Source organism: Pleurodeles waltl, chromosome 5 (genome assembly GCF_031143425.1).
Source record: "Pleurodeles waltl isolate 20211129_DDA chromosome 5, aPleWal1.hap1.20221129, whole genome shotgun sequence".
Taxonomy (NCBI): Eukaryota; Metazoa; Chordata; class Amphibia; order Caudata; family Salamandridae; genus Pleurodeles; species Pleurodeles waltl.
This window is the reverse complement of record NC_090444.1, coordinates 649,961,786-649,980,864: the sequence shown is the minus strand read 5'-3', so window position 1 is coordinate 649,980,864 and position 19,079 is coordinate 649,961,786. Positions and strand designations below refer to the sequence as shown.

The 19,079-nt window shown below is 42.4% G+C and overlaps 1 protein-coding gene across 6 annotated transcripts in view; it reads right to left on the bottom strand.

Moving 5' to 3' along the window:
• CEP43 (centrosomal protein 43) overlaps positions 1–12,168 on the bottom strand; it is a 292,488-nt gene extending 280,320 nt beyond the window's left edge. For 4 of the 6 annotated variants that reach the window (XM_069234520.1, XM_069234525.1, XM_069234523.1 and 1 more), the window contains exon 1: positions 11,885–12,168. The gene's annotated coding sequence lies outside the window, so the exon portion shown is untranslated. Of the gene's footprint in view, positions 1–11,880 lie in introns of all 6 variants that reach the window. The other 2 variants (XM_069234521.1, XM_069234524.1) reach the window with 2 other exon arrangements.
• Between the last annotated feature and the right edge of the window lie 6,911 nt (positions 12,169–19,079).

Genomic DNA, 19,079 nt, shown 5'->3' with positions numbered 1-19,079 from the left:
CACGAAAAAACAATACCCAAAGCCACAGCACACCAACACCACCCCACAGACAAGCAGTGGTAATGCCCTCACCGTACAGATGCTGCTCTGCGCAAGGGTAGAGACGGTGGATGCCTGCACATTTCGTCATAACAAGCATTGGCCATGCCAACAGGTCTGGCTTTAAAATAATGTTGCTTGGTAATATGAAACATTACTAGTAAAAAGCATGGGAATAGATATGTATTTGTGCGGACACAAAATATAAAAAAAAATAAAAAATAAACGGTCGAAGAATATAAATGTAAATGATTTGTAAAACAATAGCAGGACCGTAGAGAATGCTGAGCAAACTGTTGAGTTCCAGGGAATCTAGGCTAATAATTTCCCCAACTCCCATATTCTTACCTGTTTTCTGTTAAAAATTCCGAGTTTTTTTTTATTTTTTTATATATCTGCAACTCATGATAAACCCAAAGACTAGTGAGAAGGAGCATGCCACAACCTTCTAACAATGGATCTTGTAAAGACGAATTACAAAGCAGTCTGGAAAGAAGCCTTCCGTTTTCTAAAGTTGTTCCACAATTCCATCTCCATTTTCTAAAGAAATATTGAAGTTACTTGGAGATGACAACCATTTTACGAGACAAAATTATAAAATAAATCTCTAGCTTACAAAGGTATTTTTTGTTCTACATATGTTGTTTCTAGGTCATCTACATTAAGCTGCTATTTAGAAAAGAAACAACCTTTCATAGGAGTCCAACACCAATACAGAAAACAAGTATTACATAAACAAATGTAAAGGTGGATGCCACCATGCATGGCATATTGGCTTCTCATCCGCCACTACATTTCGTACTTGTGTGACCTCTTTTTAAAGGTGAGGGCAGAATATGAAGTCCATATTACACATGTAATCATACATCTTCGTTTTTGAAGATGTGACCCTCGCAGCACTATTCCAAGATTGCCACAGATCCAGGGAACTAGGATGTGGACCACCCCTATGGTACACTGTGGTGGGTTAGTGTCCCCAGGATGCACACAAGGTGCAGTAGTATCCCTTGTTTGCCATGCTGCTGGGTTGGGTCTTATGCCTAGAATGCCCTGGAGTCTTATACTGTCCTAGGGGTGTAGTGGGAGAATGTTCTTAGGGAAAAGACAGTTACAGCCCTTAGATTGCAGTGATGCAGTGTCCCTAGAATGCATTGTATTGTGGTGGGCTATTGCCACTAAGATGAGCTGGGAAAGGTTAGGAAATGTAGAATTGTTGCACCTTGATTAAGTCCCTAGAATGCAATGCACCTTGATTAAATCCCTAGAATGCAATGCTCAGTGCAGAGTTAAAGGGTAAAACCGTTTTATGTAGTAGAATGTGGCGTGTAAGTGATTCTAGGATGCAATGAAGATAACTGCAGCCCATACGATGCAGTTAAATGGAGTAGGTTACATCCCTAAGAAACAATTGGTTTCCTTAGGGTGCAGACATATGGCACAGGAGTTCTTTACAAAGCCGCATTACAAAAATATCCCAGTACCTACCATAGTCTCTCAATTTCAGAATCGTAAATATTTATTGGGAACAGTATCCATTTAACAAGATACAACAAAAATAAGATCCACCTTACACACACATCACAAAACACATGAATAAAAACATAAAACGCAACCAAGTCATTAAAATAAAGGATGTTAGGATAATCTCTTTAAAAAATTGTCTACAGCACACATCACAGCTAGAAACGCATTTAAGTTAAAGGGTATTTATCTGCCAAGAGTGAACGAACACCATATTTTAAAAGAAAAGATTTTAAATATTGCTTCCTATTTCTCAATAAAATTATGTAATATGTGTAATATGTTAATTTGTTCATTTTTCTCCCACAGGGCACCTACAAAAAACTTCATTTGTTACGAACAACTCAGCATGGAAAGGTACCACATATGCGGTAAGCCCTATTCTAAGACTCATGATTTCTTGCCTCATCGCTCTATTAGGCAGTTTCTCCGTTTTAGGAAAGACAACTTAATCCTCACAGGAGATTAGGAAAACAAAGTCCACAAATAGTTTTTAACTTTAATATAGCATGTTTCGTTTTCAGGCTAAGGTATATAACATAAACCTCAGATTGTTTTTGAAAGATTGACCTGACGTACGCTAACGCATACTGCCTTTGTGTGCCCCAGCAGGAATTATCTCCTGAGCTTCTCTCCCACTTCTTGAATGCTCCCAAAAGTAAAGGAGTTTGAGCTTATGCTATCACTGGTTTTCTGCCCCTGCTTGAATGTTATCCAGAGGATCATGCATGAGACTGACAGCATGGTAGCCACCAGGAGACATGGATGACTAGGTATTTCCATGACCACTGCTTGGTAGTAGCCTACCTTCTCACAATATCATTGAAGATCAAAACATCTACGTTCCTAGAGGCATTAAAAGGAATGTGATGGTGTTATTCCTCCTAGTTAACTCTTCAGCTTGCCCATTGGCTATAAAACTGGTTTTCCAAAGAAAATGGCATGAACTATAAGGTATTCAGTGATGGTGTGGGAGAGGGGATGGGTAGTTACATTTTTCGTCCTCATAATCAAATAACAAATCCAGAACCAAAGATTAACAGACTAAGTAAAAGGCACACATCTCAATGATTCACAGATGATGTACTGCTGTGTTGCTCGTGAACTGCAACTTGGAGTAAAGTCCAAAGTGGGTCGAACACTGGAGAGTGGATATAATCCCACTGCACCAAAAATGTAATAAGCAGTTCAAAATCTATGCTCTTCGTGTAGGGTTAGACTAGACGCGAGGAAATATAATTTATACAAATATATAACCCCTGAATGTTGGGATTTGTTCATTGCCAAAAAGTCTGATAAACACTGACCAGATAATATTTTAGTCAGTTTATCCTTTCCAATAAGCACACAATGTTTAATGATGGACTTGACAGTATTTATTTTTTTACCACTAAATGAATTGAGACATTTATGTAAAGATATTTGGCAAGTAATTGGAGACATTGTCCAAGCTTGGTGAATCCCAGTGAACGGTAATGAACTCAAGAACATTCACGTAAATGCCATGCAATTTATGGTTATTGTCAAAACAATCAGCGGATGTGGCAAATGTAAACTACAACCAAATGCTTATTTTGCAACATTTGTCAATACTTCTAATCAAACACTGAAAGCAAATGTACAAGATGGCCAGTCTCAAGAAAAAATATTCTGGTTTAAAGTATGATAGGCCTCAATATTGCTTTTAAATTTATAAGCTGCATTAAATGCTCTTTCTCAAGAATTAAATTAGAACACTTTCCCACAGCAAGCAGTTAGCAAGGTTATCAGTGATGCAGTCTACACCTTACACAGCTGATTAAGAACCCTAAAATGCAACTAATCTGATCATCTTGGATTGTCTATTTAATGTCTCGTGATCCCAGCTTCAATAAAAGGGCTTGTACGAGTAACACTTTATATATTACTTTTAATTTTACTTTCAGAAACTTTGAGGAAGATATTGAATGAACAGTGTCATCCTGAGTACTAACTACTGTTGTACTCTCACGGTTAAGGTTCACAAGGAATCTGTGATTCAAGGTAATAAAATTGAATTTTCGGAAATATTTTATCAGATTGGGGTTTAGAATATTTCTTCACCACAATAGTTGTGTTTTTTTCAGTTTACATTTCCTGTGGTAGAAATCAAGGGCAATATGCTGATTGTATATATAAAATACATTGGAAATAACGAGTATTCACTTTGAATAGAATCTTATGAAAAAAGTATTTCTGCGAGAAAACGGCAAAAATATAAGACCAAGGTTAAATCAGTTGACATAATTGCATGTACACTAAAGGCACTATTGCAAAAGGTTTAACAGCAGTTGTACAGTATACATGCTGTTCCATGAAGATATGTCCCGCTTTTTGTGTTTAGTTTGATCGTTCACGGAATACTCATTATTGTCATAGTATAAGAGTATCATAAAACATACATTTAATGCTTTGCTAAGCACCCTTTGTCAATCTATTAAATATAAATAAATATTCTAACATTATAACCCAGACACTGCACAGGAATGTTAACTTAAGAACAAATCGCCGTGCTGTGTCCCTAAAATAATTATAGTATTAGTCTTGCTATAATGATCAATATGGACGCACTAGGGTAGAAAATATGCTCTCGTATAGTCATTTCATTTTGGGATGCTTAACTTGAGTAGTTAGGCAATTTCTATTCAGATAATAAAGCGTATGGCTACCCACAAACTGCTTGAACCTCCGACGCTCCGAAATACTGTCAACAAATTTTAAACAAGAAAAGACATTTTTAAGCCCTTTCCTAAATGTTTGTTCATCTGAGGTTATCCTCAGGGACGGGGCATCTCGTTCCAGAGTTTTGAAGCCAGGAATGACCCTGCTCCATCTTTTCTGTACTGTCAAGGTAGCTACCCGATAGGACGTGGTAGACCGAAGAAACCTTTGAGAGGTGTAGTGTTGCAACATCGGGCCTAAATGATTTGGGCCCTTATTGTTATAAATTATATGTGGTACTCATCAGGCCTTAAATTGAATGTACTTTTTTATAGGTAGCCAATGCAGCTTAGCTAAGGATGTTGATGCCAACTGATGACTAAGAATCTTAGCAAAAGACTAACAGCTGCGTTTCGCACCATTTGCAATCTATTCAGCACAGATTGTGGAACACCCGGGTGAAGCACATTACTGTATTCCAGGCAGAGGGTCACTGTTCTTTGAGCAGAACCTGGTAGAAATTCAAAAATCTTCCCAACCATCCTCAGTGTACCATGGCGGTTAGTTTCTGGCTTGTGTCTGAAAAGAGAGTTGATCATCCAACCAGATTTTTTTTTTAACCAACAAAATAGGCCGAAATTGAGGACCTAGAGATTCAGGCCAAAAGTGGTGAGACAAATATTTAAATGGTTCCCCAATTATCCTCACTTCAGTCTTGTTTCCACAGAGTTTTAGGCAGCAACAGTCCATCCCATCTGGCCAATATGGTGAGACAGGATTTTAACCTGGTCCCGTTGAAGGAGGATTCAATGGTCAAGGGAAAAAAAATCATCTCGGTATCATCCATATACAAGACCAAAGATAGTCCAAACGACTTTGTGAGATTGGCAGCTGTCGAACGTACTTATCTATCAATGTAGGTTTCAGGGCTAAGCTTTGTGGCACACCACACATGGTAGTGCTTGAGAGTAGAATATTTTAGCCCACACCTGAAAGCTTCAGTCCAGCAAAAAACAGAGGACAAACACCTTTTGGCATGAGGTGTAATTCTTGAGTCACCAATTGTTAGACAAATGCCAAAAAACGTACACACCATTTAATCCATGATGTTGGAATCCGAGCGTATTTCGCAACTGTCAAAGACTAAATAGCAAGCATTGGCAAAGCCAATAGGTTGAGCTCTTGTTTTTTCTTTCTAATTGGATTCTCAAATAAAAGAAAACTGTTGTAATGTTTTTTTAAATTCGATAAACCGTTAATAGTTCATGTGATGCATGTTGATTTAATAAACAAACAACTTAACAGTTTATCAAATTTAAACCAAACATTATTATATTTTTCTATCATTAGTAATCCAGTTAGAGAGAAAGAAGAAACAAAGGCGAAACCTATTGGCATGGCAGCACGGGATGAAGAAAAGACGGTAGTAAAGAAAAAAGAAGGCAGAAGACATAATGCGGTAAAGAAGACGGCAATGAAGAAAGACATTACTGCTGACTTTACACTTAACTCCCACTATTTGTATTATTAATATTTTGTTTATTATTACTTTTATTAATGGTATCATGTGCTGCAGATGTCCCCCGACGTTCTCCATCAGTTAAACTTCTCCCTGGACTGCAGTCTATCAATAACCAAACGTTGCTTGTAAGAAACACACATTGTCTACAGTGCCACAAACCTGCAAAATGTTGATGCTAAGCACTATATAAAAAAGAATTACGCAATATTTACTGCCAAAAAATCCAAGCAGTGACGTCACAGTGTTAGTAGTAAAGTGCAAGAGGAATGAAGGATTTATTTGAAGGGGGTGGAGTGGTGATTGTACATTCGCACATCACTTGTATGTCTGCTGTTCCCTACTACAGATTTTGTATCCTAAAAGGTGTATCAACCCATTCTTGCACAAATTAAACAATGAAGGGCAACAAGAGATTATTTCTGAACCCGGTTCACCTGTATTGTGTAATGTGCAACACAAGACACACAGCAGAGTAGAATTATGACACAAGGTTCCCACAACAAGAGTATGCAGGGTGTTTCAAGAGACTGCATAATCTCCAAAGTACAACAAGCATTTCCAATGCAATGGGTCTTGCGTCTGCTCGAGTTAGAGCTATTTGCGTTGAAAAGTACAAGCTGGACTTTTCTTCCCACACAAACTGAAAATAAAAAATAAAAAATAAAACAGTTGACATAAGCAAGCCAATTTAAAAGGCCGCTGTGAGCGTGAAGGAGAAAGACGAAAGGAAAAAGAAGTTCGCTTGCAGTCAAAGTTATCGGCAAAAGTGCAATTATCCATGTAAGAGGGTCGATCGCCAAGGCGGTAACAAAACCGCTCTAAGGAGGGACAAACCTAAAGCATTTAACAACAAAAAGAAAGGATTTTTGAAAGGCTAATCCACCAACAAGTCAAAGTGATGGGTGTGAGGTGGGCGTGGTTAAAAGCCCAGATACATACCAACACGTCGGAAATGCAGCACTTGTGTGAGGCTATGCTCAACCTAAAAACAATTACAAATCAACATTGTTGCTGTATGTGATGTTTACGGAGCCGTGCTTGGATTAAGAGGAACGAGCGCACACACACTTTCTCTCCCTACCCTCCCTTCCAGGTTTCTAGCTCAGGGGGTTGAGCATCCTGCACAAACATGGACGTCTTACTGGCTCTATGGTCAGGCAGTGATGATGCAGCTTTTAATTAATTGTTCCTAGGGTGAATCAAAATGAGTAACATTGCCAGTAGGCTGTCCAGTTAGCGATATGCCCTGTATTAATGGTTACTGTCAGTTATCGCCAGGGCCACTGAAATTATGCAGCAGGAAAAACCAAAATTATGTGGCATAACACAGCACATGTTGTTATTGTACAACTTCATTTTTTTGCATTTTTAAACTTTTTAACACTGTATGGACACTAGTTACACTCCATTAGTAACAGTTTAACATTCCAATAGGCAACAGAAAGGTGACCAGTCCAGCTTTGCAAAGGCCTGCCACTATGGTTCAACATGTGTGGCTGCATATTTAGTATCTTTTTAATCGTTTTGAGCTACTAACATTTTCTTTTTGGTTAAAATTAACAGATTATGCATCAGATGGTGGATTATGGGGCAAATTTGCTAAATCCATAATTATATGAAAACTGCCATGGCCGCACAATCGCTTAATTCTTATGGCCTTGGTTATCGCCAAGAGTAGTGTGCAGCCTTTTCTTACACAACGATATCTATAATCCATGTAGATTTTGCAGATCACCCGTAGATTCTGTAACTGCTGGAAACTGCCGCCAGATATTCTTTTTCGGCCTGAGTTTCCAGCCATCTGGAGGGAAGGAAGAATGACCGGGCCACAGAGGCACGTCTGCACATGTCCATGTGTGCTCTGGTGCTGCTGGGACTGACAGACAGAAAATGCAGCTGAACCCTGCAATGTCCCGACACAGCCGCCCAAACCTGCATCATTCAGTCACCACACTGGACACTCATTCCTAGCTTGCTACAAGGGGTCCTCGTGCAAGGGCATGCCCTCCTTAAAGTGGGAGCACACAAGGTGCTTGGCTTGATAAGCCTCCTGTCGTAAGGAATGCAGCCCAACTCTGCCCAGTGCTGCTCATTTAACGGGCCTCCCACAGACACCCTGGGTTTGACGGAGCTCTTCGCAGTAGGGTCAAAATGCACCAAGCTATCTTTAGCATGGTGACCAATATCACCCTGTATATCTCACGAGGGCGCTGGAGAGGTGCCTAGACTTGAAGGTTCACCACTGCAGTGCCTCATGAATAAGGCACGTTCATTCAGCCTGCCATAGTTGCGGCGGTTTCTCCCAGGGAATCTGCAAATTTGCACTGGCAGCTAAGGGGTTTTGCTCAAGATCACACAATTGTGATCTAAGTAGAGAAATCAGGATTTGAAAGTTTTGGGATTTGTGACTTGAGCTGAAAACGTAAACATCAGGGAACGTCTCAGCACAAGCTCTGGATTACAGTGATTGCAAGACGTGTGAGGACAGAAAACTGCATGCGGTAAACAAGACAGAAGACGGCAGTGAAGACAGAAGATGGCATGCGGTAAAGAAGACAGCATAAGGTAAAGAAGATAGAAGACGTCACGCAGAAAGAAAAAAAGAAACACCTTAAGCCTTGTACCCAGAGGAAGAACACTGGTCAGTGTCCAATGGAAAGCAACCGGAAGGAGTACTTCATCCAGAGGCTACCCGATGGCACGAACAGCAAAGAAGACAACAGGAAGTAAAGCAGGACAAAGTGCTGGCCAATCAGAAGCATATAAATAAGAACCATGTTGTACTAAGCCAATTGTAACGTCAGGTAAGGAAGAGACTAGTTCTAAGCCCCTTTCAAGTTTTTTGTTAACATTACATTTTGTAAGCAGAGTGCAAGCTCGAGTGAAGGGAAACCTAAAAAGGTAGTATTATCAGATAGTACTTCCAGGAAAAGTGGCACTCGTTACTTAAAGTGGCAATCGCATAAGGTAAACAAACAACGGAACCTGAGGAGGGAGAAAAATTTGTTAGATGCGTGTACCCTTCTACTTTCAAGTTGTACTGCATATAAGTTATCCTAGCAAGCTGAAAAGGAAGGGGTGGTGTTGAAAAATCCTCAGTGAACTACGTTTTGAGACTCAAAGATAAAAGCAAAATAAACGTTAGTGTCACAAAGTCTGAATTTTCTTTAGTTAAATTATGTTTTAGTATATAGGTTCCTGTTCTTCGAGACGGCTAGATAAACGCTAACTTGTTGGCAAAGAAACAGGGAGCCATAAGTCGGTGTTTCTTTACATCCAATTGTTAAATTAGCAAGAAATTGAACAAAAAGGATGTCATATTGTATTCATTTCCAAAAACATACGGAGCTGAAAGTAACCGGAACACACATCTGACAAACCTCTTTATTGGTTCAGTAAGCAACAAAGCAATATAAAATCATTACCATAAAAGCAAAATAAACTTGAAGGTAGAAAAGAAGGCGGGTCCCTGTTACATAGAAGTTACCCTTTAAAAAAAATCTGCAACTGTTACATTCTGCGCTTATTCAAAGTTACAAAAATAAGCAAAGAAAAAGGATAACAATTTGGACAACAAATACCTAAAATTGAATGCTGCGTACAGCAGCCCGAATTTTTTTTTAAAAAGCAAGAAAGAATAAAAATAGAGGCACACTTACCAATTCTGGAATGTACTGATTTGCAAATAACTAGTTTTATATAATGATTCTTCTCATAGTTTAGGTATATCCGGGAACTGTGAGACGCTGATGCTGTTATTACTCAATTAATTAACAAATTAATTTATTATTCCATGATTTGGAACTCAGAAGAGGTCCCCATGCAAAAAACGCACACACACTGATAAAATAATATAAATACAGTTCCATATAAAATTAAGTTCATACAGCTAGTTTCTCAAAAAACATAAAATAAAGTCCTCCCCTCCCACTCTTTGCCATATACCTCATCTGTGACAACCCGAGTGCTAGGTTTCGAAAATCAGGCTCCAAAAGTGATCATTCTTATGGACCTCCCCAATTACCTTGTGCGAACATCCAAATTAAGATCACAGTTGAACAGTCACATTATGTTCCTGATACCAAAAGCCAGAGACCTCACATAGACATGCTACCCTCTAACCAATCAGCCTGTTTATACAAAATGCATTTAAAATCAATAAATCCTTATAAAATCCCTCCTCCCAGGTAAGTCGAGGAAGTTGTCCAGCACCGACCCAACATTACTATATTGAGTCAGCGCTGGCAAACCGCTCACATTCACTAACTGAGAGGGATTTAAATAAATTTAAAAAGGATTTAAAGAAATTAAATATCCTAATACAGAACATTTCATTTGGTGGTTTATATAAAGCGTTCAGAGCCTCCCCAGCTGATTGGATATTTAGTCACAAAAAGAGGGATTTAAGCCTTTTTTTCCCCCCAGTGAATGGTTATAGCAAGGCAGACAAATCATACGTGATTAATATTCTGCACCCCCTTTTCCTTTGGCACAGGTCACAAATATTCGTGGCTCCATCCCATTTAGAAATGTATTCCCTGAGTGGCACTCTATCTAATCTAATTAAGATGAAAAGGCGCCTCACTCCATGCAGGAGATTCCACATGAGATAGAGCGGAGCATGTTTGAGGGTCACAGTTTTACTTACTTTCTCAAGACTCCTCTTTCAGAGACAAGACTTGTGATCCACTAAAAAAACCCTTAGACCATGTCACCTCCTTCAGGATTTTTTTTAAGAATAGTATGCGGTACCATTATTGGAAGAACTGGATCAAGCTCTAGCTGCTGTTCCGCACGAGTATAATTTCTGAAAAACCTAGATTTTCCTCTCAGATTAATTGAAGATTTCTATAAAAGCCAGGTTTCTCAGAGTTTGTTCCTCACTATGTGCTAGACAGCGGGCACTCCAGACAACCACGGCAAGGCCCATGGACAAAAAGATTCCTAATGCCAAATTCTAGCCTTAAAGCGGTCACTGGGGCCGAGGTATTACAAGAGGCGAATCGTCTTAAAAACCGCCCTTCTAATTTATCACGGAAATCCCATTTCGAGATTTCGATACATTCTATTGCATACAATAGAGTGGCCGGGATTTTTGCTTGGTAGGCTGTGAGTTAATGGAGAAAGTGGCACCAGCCAACTGCATTATAAAAGGCCACTAAACCTTGCGCCTGAGATAGGGCCTAGCTGATATTATTCCGGATATGATCTTGATCACTGAGAGAGACGCTGTTATTACTCAATGTAATGGTTCTCATTTTGCTGACCTCTGAAAGGAGACTGGTTTTGCTGGCATTGACGCGATTCAAAAACGTTATCGCTCAAGTCACTACAGATGCCAGAAGAGAGCACCATCTCTCAACAAAATAAATATTTGATTCATTTCTGGAAACCAAACAACCTCTGATTTTTAATTTTAGAGAACAGCAACTAATTATTTGAGCACCAATGTTCTGATTTGTATGAGCTTTCCTTGCGATTCTGTCTACATTTTGGCCTCGCAATATAAGTTTGATGTCAAGTGTGTTCTAATCAGGGAGCGGGTGGTGTCGGAGGGATTCAAAAGGTTAATGAATTCGGATTGTAAATAATCTTAAATACTGGCCAATATATTGTAACCTTTAGCTGTGTGGGCTAGATGGCGGGTGCGATCTCTGCTCCTTGCTGTTCCAATATGCGCACGGGTGGGTTGTATTTACGGATTCTGATGTAGAATTAGATTTTTTAAGTTGCTGAATATTTGGACAGTAAAGGACTTCGGTTGGTCTGCCACTGTTTGGACTACAGCAACGAGAACAACACGGACTCTCCCCCTCTGCAGGCAAACTCCACTATAACAAGAAAATATTGGCCCAACCTGAACCTAGAAATCACCCCAGACTGAAAGCAACCCCAGGATCTGGGTAATTACCTACTCACCAACCCCATAAAAAAAAAAAAACTCTAGCCTCAGGCTCCATCTATCAATCTTACGAAACTCTCTTCGACTCCAGTAACTGTGACTTACTCCAGCCCGGGAAAAATATTCCACCCTTCTGCAAGCAGTCAGCACATTCAGACCCTGTCACATTTGCACCAGCAAGTAGTAATTGTGCCCTCTCACTCAAGCTAAAACCTACCAACCTTGCACCTTCCGCCACTACTCTGTACTCTCCAGTTCCATGGACTCCCTTCACCTACTACGAACGTCAACACAGGTGTCAGGCTGACACCGCTGCTGCTGGTACTGGGACGTCGAGCTTCTGCGTTTCCAGCAGTTACTCAGTCGCCCGGAAGCGATAATGGACAGTCCACCTGCGCGGTCTCCACGCACGGACATTGGTTACCCGATGTCCGCGCTCCTTTCCCGCGAGTTCCCGGGCGACCCAAGAAAAGCCGCTGGCTTGGACATGCGCATTGTTCAACTCCCGACACAACTTCCGTATGTCAGGATCCCGTCCGCGGCAGTCCCCCCCTGTGGTTTTGCGCAGGCGTAATATTGAACGCACGCGCACTATGAGATGTGACGTTAAACCCGTTGTTCTAACAGTATGTGTCTGCCAATCCGTGCGAGTCCCCCCTGACGTCAGACTGCACGCGTGTGTGTCTCTCCTGTCTGCCCGTGTCCCCACGCTCCTCCCCCCCCTCCCCCGAACACGATGTTTCACAGTGAGAGGAGAGTTTCATAAATAGTCTTTCGAGCAGTATGTTTAAATGCATTTGAATGTACTGTAATGTTAGATTAAGCATTCCTGTGTTTGTTTGAGTAACTGTTTCCTTCCCACAGTGGAAGGAAAAATTGTATTACTGAATAATATAATAATCTCCTTAAAAACACAGGTATATGGACATTATAGTTAGAGGCGATTTTCCACAGTGAAAGGCAACTGTTGAATATCATGAATCCCTGTGTGTAAAGTATTATTTGTAGTTGTTCAGAATAACTATATGATATATAATAGGATCTATAATTACATATAATATATTACATTTATATGTAACATATTAATATGATGCATATAATAATTCATAATGATGTAATAACATGTAATGATTAGGAAAAATAAAATGAATGTAATAGAGACAAATAACCCAAAGGTGCCAGATCGGATCCGGAAAGGTTTCCTCAGCAGTAATTATGCCTTTAGAGGATGTCGTGCAACTCCGTAGTTATGATGTTGACTCAGTCAATATAGTCCCTCCACTGATGCGCTGAAATCAGCTTCTTTTCTGCGTAGCTACATGCATCTGGAGAAGTTCCTCTGGCCATTTCTGGCCTTCACTTTTTTCACAGTATTTTTTCGTGACATTGGAACAGTGTACATGCCTACTGGCTTTAAGCCTTGTGTGTCATGTGCTCGGCAGGTGTCATCACGGACCCCACTCTGCATGTGCTGCTTTGGCACCCACAACACTGATGACTGGAATACCTGTCGACAACTGAAGCCTAAGACGTTGTGAGAGCAGTGGATGAAGCTCCTGGTGAAACATATTCTGTCCTGTAGTGTATTAATGTGATGGATCCTTGTCTGGTGGTAGTAAATTGTTGTGAGTGCAGTACTTTGTTGGATTTCTGTGTGGTAAAGTCGAGGAATCTGCAGGCAGCCATAATTTTCCTACCACATACCATTCCTTTAAGGCTCCAGAGAAGAACATTTCCTCACCTGTTTGGGTGTGCAAGTGACCACGACAGGGGAGGTCCCAAAATGTAATGATGAGAGATCAGAATTACCTATCACAAAACCAGCTGTTTTTGTAAGCTGTTCACCTGTGTCTTTGGTCCTGGGCTCCGTCGCTATATAGGGGAAGCTACCAAACCCAGAATTTCCCAAAAAATAAACACCTGGGCAGTCCACGGAGATGTGACGTCTGTGGATCTCACAAACTTAGCTTACCAACAATACCCTACGAAGGTGAAACGTTCATTAGAAACACTTACATTCCTTTCTTCTCCTTTATGTAAACTACAGCAATGTGCAGGGATCCACAAAAACCCTCTCACCCTTTCTTTCTCCACTTGTCCTGATAAAAACACAACCCCTCTTGTTTACCTGCATCTAGTCTCTGCATTACAAATGGCTCACTCCAGGTTCAACAGCAGCCCTCATGCAAGGACTACCATTGACCCTTGTGTGATCCATTCCTGTCACGGGCAGTAAGCCCAGGCACACATATGGGATAGCATTTTTATCGGTGCAACTTGGGGAACAAACGCTAGGCTGTAAGATGTTTATGGATCCATGCATATTTCTGTAGTTTAATTCACATTAATTGCAAGGAATACATGCTTTTATTCAATCTTATACCTTTGAATGGTATTCTGTGTTGAAATACTTTGTGGAAACCATGCAAGCCACACCTCTGTGCACTCCCCTAGGTGCCTATTCTTTAGAACTGACTGGGTTTTGTAGGTGTCCATAAATGGTTCCAGATCCCAGGCTTAATTAGTACACTCACCTCAGTTATCCTTATCGCTACAGTACCTTTTGTGGCCTTCTCTGTTGCAGGCACTTGGCCTACCGACACAAGCGAGGTACCATTGACTTCGGGGAATGTTGGGTGGAAGGAAGTTTGTGGCTCCCCTCAGATTCCAATTTTGCACCACTGAAATGTGATCAACATATGTTATTTCAGACAAATTTTGAGGTGTGCAAAGGATTCTTCACTTCAGTATATTCCATTCTTCTATATTCCTCTTTCTTCTCCACTCTAACCTGCACTATGTTCCTGCCATATGATAGTCCATTTACATCACTTGATGCTTGTTGTTGGTTGTGTCTTGGCTTGTGTGTGTGTGTTTCTTTCTCATACTTCACCTTTTAGTCTGCAAATTGTTATTCTCCTGCTGATACTGCATTGACTTAATAGTGTTGTATTTAAGTTCTAACATGTAGTCTTTTTGAGGTCGAGCACAGCAGTGTGCAAGTGCTGTTTTTCTGACGTGTTGTCATCTATTTGGGCTTTTAGCCATGCCCATCACTATTGCTTGTTCATAGTTCTTTGTTATCAATGGTAAATGCTTCACAATTGTCCCCCCTCGTGGCGGTTTGGTTACCGCCTTGGACATCGACCTTGTATTACTTTTCATTCCAATTTATATGGCAAGAAAAGTACGGCTAGGAGTTTATAATGCTAATAGCTCTAACTCAAGCAAATGTGAGACCAATTGCATTGGAAATGTGTAGGAAGTTGGCTCTGCATATACTATCTCAAAGTGAGAGATAGTGTGCACAGAGTCCAAAGGTTCCCTTTAGACGTTGATAGTGGCAGTAATAGATAATACTAATGCTCTATTTGTGGTAGTGTGGTCAAGCAGTAGGCTTATCAGAGGGTAGTGTTAAGCATTTGTTGTACACACACAGGCAATAAATGAGAACACACACTCAAAGACTTAACTCCAGGCCAATAGGTTTTAATATAGAAAAATATTCTTTTCTTAATTCATTTTAGAACCACAAGATTCAGAATTCAAGTAAATACGTAAATTGTAAGGTACTTGGCATATGTAAATATGGAACTTTGAAGTAAAACAGTAATTGTAGGAAGCTGGCTCTGTATATGCTATCTCAAAGTAAGAGATAGTGTGCACGGAGTCAAAGGGTTCCCCTTAGAGGTAAGATAGTGGCAAAATTAGATAATTCTAATGCTCTATTTTGTGTTAGTGTGGTCGAGCAGTAGGCTTATCAGAGGGTAGTGTTAAGCATTTGTTGTACACACACAGGCAATAAATGAGGAACACACACTCAAAGACTTAACTCCAGGCCAATAGTTTTTATATAGAATAATATATTTTCTTATTTTTTTTTAGAACCACAAGTTCAAGCTTTGAAGTAAATACATAAGTAAGTATGCACTTACAAGTTCAAGTTCCTGGGCATAGGCAGCCCACCGTTGGGGGTTCAAGGAACCCCCAAAGTTACCGCACCAGCAACACAGGGCCAGTCAGGTGAAGAGGTCAGAGGAGGGCCCAAAACACATAGGCGCCTATAGAGAACAAGGGTGCTCCAGTCTGCCAACAGGTAAGTACCTGCGTCTTCGGAGGGCAGACCAGGGGGGTTTTGTAGAGCACGGTGGGGGGGGGAACAAGTAGGTATACAAAACACACCCTCAGCGGCATAGGGGCGGCCGGATGCAGTGTGCAAAGCAGGCGTCAGGTTTTGAGTAGAAATCAACTGAGGGACCCAGAGGTCACTCTAGCGGTGCAGGCAGGGCACAGGGGGGCTTCTCGGGCCAGCCACCGACTGGGCTAGGCAAAGGGTCACCTGAGGGTCACTCCTGCACCGGAGTTTGGTTCCTTCTGGTCCTTGGGGCTGCGGGTGCAGTGCTTGCTCCAGGTGTCGGGTTCCTTGTTACAAGGCAGTCGCGGTCAGGGGGAGCCTTTGGATTCTCTCTGCATGCGTCGCTGTGGGGGTTCAGGGGATTCGTCTCAGGTTAATCACGGGGTTGCAGTCACCTGGGAGTCCTCCCTGTAGTGTTGGTTCTCTGGAGCTCGAGCCAGGAGCGTCAGGTGCAGAGGGTGAAGTCTCATGCTTCAGGCAGGAAGAGTGAGTTCTTTGAAAGTTGTTAGAAAGTTGAAAAAATGTTGCTGTAGGTGAACAGTGCCACTGTTCTCTGGAGTTTCTTGGTCCTTTGGATTTCAGGGCAGTCCTCTGAGGCTTCAGAGGGCGCTGGTCCCTGTCGGATGCGTCGCTGTGCAGTTTTTCTTTGAGTCTGGAGACAGGACGGTAGGGATGGGGCCAAAGGAGTTGTCGTCTCCGTCATCTCTGCAGGGCTTTCAGGTCAGCAGTCCTTCTTCTTGTTTCAGGTTGCAGGAATCTGATTTCCTGGGTTATGGGTCGCCCCTAAATACTAAATTTAGGGGTGTGTTTAGGTCAGGAGGGCAGTAGCCAATGGCTACTGTCCTGGAGGGTGGCTACACCCTCTTTGTGCCTCCTCCCTGAGGGGAGGGGGGCACATCCCTAATCCTATTGGGGGAATCCTCAAACTCAAGATGGAGGATTTCTAAAGGCAGGGGTCACCTCAGCTCAGGACACCTTAGGGGCTGTCCTGACTGGTGGGTGACTCCTCCTTGATTTTCTCATTATCTCCTCCAGCCTTGCCACCAAAAGTGGGGGCAGTGGTCAGAGGGGCGGGCCTCCACTAGCTGGGATGCCCTGGGGTACTGTAACAAAAGGCATGAGCCTTTGAGGCTCACTGCCAGGTGTTACAGTTCCTGCAGGGTGAAGGGAGAAGCACCTCCAGCCAGTGCAGGCTTTGTTTCTGTCCCCAGAGAGCACAAAGGCTCTCACCCTAGGGGGGCAGAACCTCGTCTCAGTGGCAGGCTGGCACTGACCAGTCAGTCCTGCACTGAAGGATTGGGTAAATTACAGGGGGCATCTTTGCCCTCTGTGTGCATTTTGTAATAAATCCAACAGTGGCATCAGTGTGGGTTTATTATTCTGAGAAGTTTGATACCAAACTTCCCAGTGCTCAGTGCAGCCATTGTGGAGCTGTGGAGTTTGTTTTGACAAACTCCCAGACCATATACTTAATATGGCCACACTGTACTTACACTGTCTAAGAATAGACCTAGACACTGTAGGGGTATAATGCTCATGCATCTATGCCCTCACCTGTGGTATAGTGCACCCTGCCTTAAGGCTGTAAGGCCTGCTAGAGGGGTGACTTACCCATGCCACAAGCAGCATTTTGTATGCATGGAATCCTGAGGGGGGTGCCATGTCGACTTTGCCTTTTTCTCCCCACCAACACACACAATCTGCAATGGCAGTGTGCATTTGTTAGGTGAGGTGAGGGATCCCTTAGGGTTGCACAACATATGCTGCAGCCCTTAGGGACCTTCCTTGGTCACAGGGCCCTTGGTACCACTGGTACCTTTTACAAGGGACTTATCTGTGTGCCAGGGATGTGCCAATTGTGGAACAATGGTACATTTCTAAGTGAAATAATACTGGTGCTGGGGCCTGGATAGCAGGGTCCAAGCACACTTCTCAGTCAAGTCAGCAGCAATATCAGGCAAAAAGTGGGGGGTAACTGCAACAGGGAGCCATTTTCCTACACAAGCCCCAGCCCACAGGCCAGGAGTCTCAGCCAAAGCTGGGAGAGTCTTCCTAGTCTGTCAGGTGAGGAAGAGAAGGGAAAATAGGCTGGTTTGTTGCAGGGCCTACTCTGCCTTACATCCTCCTGTTCAGGTGATTCCCTCTGGGGAACTGACCCACTTCCACAGTGATAGGACCTAGTCTGAATTGCCTCTTGTCTGTTTTTTTAATGTCTTCACCCATTGTCTCTTTTTTGGGGTTAGAGGTATTCACCTCTACTAATCTTATTTTAGCCAGGGTCACCCCTAGCTTACCCAAAGAGGTTACCCATAGCTGGAGTAACCCCACCATGACCAACAGGGCAGGAGACCTAACTTGCTATTTGGCATGGGGTCAGACCACCATGCCAAGGACAGTGCAGCCATAAAGACTAACACCCAGCAGAGGCCACTGACAGCTGTCAGTGCCCAGAACCACACCTTTAGCTCTTCTCCTACAAGGGAAGGGGCTAAGTTACATGCTTCTTTGGGTTCAGGGTGCCTGTCTGCTGCGTTAGAGTGGGGGGCTACTACATGTTGTAGTAAACACCCTTCTTCCACTCTTTCTTCTGTTAGCTGATGAGCCACCCACTCAGGCTTAACAGTTGCCTGACTAGCCAGGAGTTCTTGTGGGTCAGGTTGGACTTTACCAGTGCCACATTGGGAGTTCTTCCCTACTGGAGCAGAATCTCCTTGGCTTGTTGGAACCTTGGCTAAAGGTTGTCCACCCTTCCTGCACTGTTTTCTTTTCTTTTTCTTCTAGGGCCTACTTGCAGTTACTGCAGGGGCAGCATCTCCAGAATCCTTGGGAGAGGACTGGCACTGGACCACTTCCTCTCTTGGGCTCTGACTAACCTCTGGGTAGTCATTTCCAAGGAGACAATCAAGGGGGAGGTCTGTAGTGACTACCACCCTTCTCCAGCTAAAAGTCCCTCCCGCTTCTATGTCTATGGGCACAAAAGCCACAGGCCTATCAGTGACCCCGTCTGGGCTAACTCTTACTCTGGCAGTCTCACATGGGATATACTGGTTTGAGAACACTAGCCTGTCATGCACAATAGTGTGACTGGCACAAGTGTATTTCAGGGCAGTGGCTGGGATTCCATTCACCAGTAGGTGGTGGAAGTGTCTACTTCCCTTTGGAAATTCCAACTCACCTGTTGGGTCATTTTTCCAGTTGAAGGCTATAAAGACCTCCTCATCTGAGGAGTCATCCCCAATGGCTACACTGGTCACCCCAGGGATTTTGCTAGGGGGCTTTTG